The following is a 4,172-nucleotide window of genomic DNA, read 5'->3' as shown; positions in this document are numbered from 1 at the left end:
GGAGCATATTTGGGGGGGGGTAAGGAAGGGATTGATTTATGTTTTTTCTTTTTTTTTTCCTTAAATGAGGGTACCAGAGTTCACTTAGTTTGAGATGTGGGCAAACCACAGATATATACTACCTAATTCACCGTAGCATAATTCACAGTAATGTCTGGCCTTGCAGTAAGTTTTTGAGCCACGCTGAGGACTGAGCTGCAGTTTTCACAGAGCAGGCTGTCATCAGCAGGACTACACCCGGTTTAGTCCCCGACCTTCTCTGCCTTTCCCTACCCCTACTGCCGTGTTGGGGTGTTGTGAGCACCCTGGCATACCCACAGAATGAGGGCCAGACAGGCGCAATAGGAACAACCAGGTTGTTCCCGGGCCACAGGGAGAACGGAGACAGGGAAAGGACTGGAACCTGAAGGTTGCAGGGCCTCAGTGGCCCTGCCTTGCATGTGCCCATGCAGAACAGCATGTGCCCCTGAGCAGGGGGACTGTGGGTGTCCAAGGGGGGGAAAAATAACTAGGCGAGGAGACATAGGAGGGAACAGGAACTAGAGGAGGCTTTGTGTCGGGACAAGTGGAGCACCCAGGTGCTGTGAGCACATCCCCAAGCTGGTGCTGCTGCTGCAGGCTGTGAACCTGCAGTGTCTGAAGCAAAGTGTGTGACTGGGACACAGCCACTGCTGTGGGATGTGACCTGCACTTACAAGGAGTTCTGCTTGTTTGTATCAGCTAAAATACAGTCCAGTATACGCGCATAAGAAATGGGTGAAGAACTGATAAACACTTAAGGCTCTGACTCCTTCTGTGTTTTTAAGGCATAGCAGATTGCATTTTCTCTGTTTTTTTTTTTTTTTAAAGCAGATTTATTGCTGTTCTCCTGCAATGAGAGCCATGTAACAAGGCTGTACCTGCAGAAGGTAGCGCTGCAGTTTCAGTACTGCTGGAGAAATGAAGCATGGCACATTTCTAACATGCCTTGTGTACCTTTTAATCAGAAAGGGCTTCTGTGCAGTGAAACGATGCCACTAGTTCTTGTCTAATACTGAGTCAACTGTCCCTGGAATCAGTGATATAAATAAAACCAATTCACCGTAGTAAAACCATGCCAGTGTGGGTGTGACCCCTTGAGGCAATAGTCCTTCCCATATGCTATAATACAACTCATAATGTAGCTGCAGAGTGTTTCAGCTAAGCTGGTTGGTTCTATGACAGCATTGTGCTAGAATAGATTCCCTGCTGCCTGACAACATGAAGAACGGGCAGAGCACATTCACTTCTGTATGGAATTTACCATTTAAACAAGTGCTATACCAGTGTTTCAATTTTTATGCCAGTGTGATTTGCATCACCTTAAGTGTGTATCATCGGAACTGCTGATTATGTGTACTCTTGTTGGATTGGATTATGCTGTATGAGCACTGTCTTGTTGATGCATTGTATTATTATGCTCTTTCTCTGAAGTTCATCTTTTAGTAACTGCAGACTTATGTGAGTTTGAAGTAGGCTTAGATTCTCTGCTTTTAACAGAACAAGTTGTTTATTTTTATAGCTTTTTTTATTGTAGGACCTTTTTTTCCTTGAGGTTATTTTTGGTAGGACTCCTATTTTGGTGCAGGAAGGCAGACTTCTCCTTCAACATACATAGCATCCAGCTGGAGAAAGTGATGGACCAGACTAGAGCTGCTTCATCTTGATGCTTCAGCTGTGCAGTCAACTTACATCTGTGCCTGCATGATACAGGCTTGGTGTAAAGGGGCATTAAGAATTCCAGCTATGCTGCATAGCTCCTTCATTCTTGCAAGTGTTGTGCTATTTCACAAGGTGTTATCTTCAAATATGAAATAGCATTTTTACCCAGAAAGATGAAGGGTGTTTGGGGAGACTGGCAGATTTATAAGAAATATAGACTCACCCATAAGAATCTAAGAGAGGTCTTGGCAACATTTACCCTACATCCGCACTAATATACTGAGTGCTCCATCACATTTATTTCTTTAAAGTCTTCACTGATATTTTGTTTTCAGAAATAAACAACTTTCCAGAAGCAGACTGGTAGAAACACTTAGTAAAACGAGACATGAGAGATGTCTGAATACAGAAAAAGAGAGACAATAAACTTCAATTTTGCTCTGCAAATATCAGTTATAGAAAAATGTGGCTGACTCTTTACAGCTTTCTGATGTTGAAGAAAACCAGTAAAGAAAAAATGAATTTTTTACTTTGCTTGAAACAGGTCAATAACTAGTTTGCCTTCAATATTCTCGAAAGTAACCTGAAGACTTTTAAATTACATCTGACTTCCCCTTAAAGGCCTGGAGCTGGGGATCTTTAAAGAATTATGGCAGCGTGGCTCCTTTTTATCCTCCCTGCTGTCCATTAGAAATGGAATACAATATAGATCCAAGGGCTTTATCTGTGCTAGTATCCCCCAGTGTTGGAGAAATAGGTACTTTGAAGAAGTTATTGCCTTTTATTTTTTTTTAATCACAGGAAAACGTCTGCATTTAGTAGAATAGTTTCTGAAGTATGTAAATACCAATAGATAATATGATATATACACCTACTTTGAAATTTTTCTTATAGCATTCAGTTCTTTAACAATTTCTTCTGTACATATAGTAGATTGATGAAAACAAGAGAGGTAGCTAGAGACCAAAACTTTGCTAAACTCAAATTTTTAAACCTTCTCCTTCAGAAAATCTTTTAAATCTTTTGTTGTTGGTTTTACTCTCTTTTTCCTTTGACATTATTGCAGAAATTATGTACACAAATGTTTTCAGAATGTATGAGTTTTATATTGCTCCAGCAATTATGCCATATTGCAGAGTAGTTATGCTAATGCTGTATTACTTTTGCATGCAAATAGTTGAAATGAGAGCACTGAAATGCAGCTACTTAAAACTAGATCTCCACAACTAGTTTTTCACTACACAAGGGGTCTTCCTCTTTTCATGTAAATGATTCTGCTTCTCTCGTATTTGCCTACCTCTCTTTAGTTGTCTGTGTGCTTGTGATTATGGTGTGAGTGCGTAAAGTGTCTGCATTTGTGCATTTTTATCTAAACATGGAGGCTTTTTTATGAGATTGTAAGGATTTACAGAAGCAGAAGCAATATGTGATATAAATGTAGATGCTTTGCTTTTTTTTGGTGCAAATTCCACACACTACCTGAAAAATACATCATTTATGTAGAAGTTATAAAGCAAGGAGAATCATAAGATATATGCTTGATACACAAAAGTAACCAAATATGCAGTACCTTGACGAAAGATTTTGAGTATAGTAAAAAAAATCCAAGAAGCTAACTTCCAGAAAGAATTAGTCTTAACCTCTACAAAGTACTAATATGCAAAAGACTTGATATAAATATTCTGTTGTAAAATATTATATAATACACTATTACCTTATCACGATACTGTGCATTATATAACAGCTCTCTTATAAAATTATGTGGCACTGGTCTTACAATAATAAAAGCTGCTTCCACATTCCCTGTCTTTTCTTTGAAGTTCAGTCATTTACCACTACTGTTTTCAATTCATTACTTTCAGTGAAGTAAAAGCACTCCAGTTTTATTTACAACACTGGACAAGGTTAACAACAGACTTGAAGACAAAAATAAAACAGAAAAAAAATACAAAACTGGCAAATATCTGGTATCACTCTCTTTAGTTAGGTTTTTCATAAGGTAATCCTGAGCTGTGGGAGCCAAACAACCACTTTAACATTGTTCTACTCTTATTGCTTTTCAGGTTGTGGCTGGGTACAAAGGAATCTAATTTAGGGAAACGCATTGTATTTTGAGTTTCATTAGTTCAGGGTGCTTTAGGAAAAGGAAATGAATCATCATCTAGGCTTGTCAAAGGCTTAATTTTCTTTATATGTTTTGTTTTGGTTTTTTTTCAGTTCCAGGTAGTGGGTTTGCAAGCTCTTGGAATTCAGGAAAAAGGAAAAAGGGCAGGGGGAGGGTATATCAATCTCTAAAACTTGAATAGTTTCACATATACTAGTATTGAACACCTAAGAATCTGCGATGTGTCAATAAGTGGCAAAAAAATCAGGACTAGAGGGGATTTTTTCTTGATCATATTTTTGATACCCTTTTGGATTATCTTCTCTCATTAATCAAACAGTTACCTAATAACATATGGAAATATGTACCTACATTGGAGTAGGCCTTT

The sequence above is a fragment of the Pipra filicauda genome, unplaced genomic scaffold (genome assembly GCF_003945595.2).
Source record: "Pipra filicauda isolate LSUMZ 115617 unplaced genomic scaffold, ASM394559v2 scaffold99_size2403431_pilon, whole genome shotgun sequence".
Lineage (NCBI taxonomy): Eukaryota > Metazoa > Chordata > Aves > Passeriformes > Pipridae > Pipra > Pipra filicauda.
The sequence above is the reverse complement of the archived record's forward strand: the minus strand, read 5'-3'. Positions refer to the sequence as shown.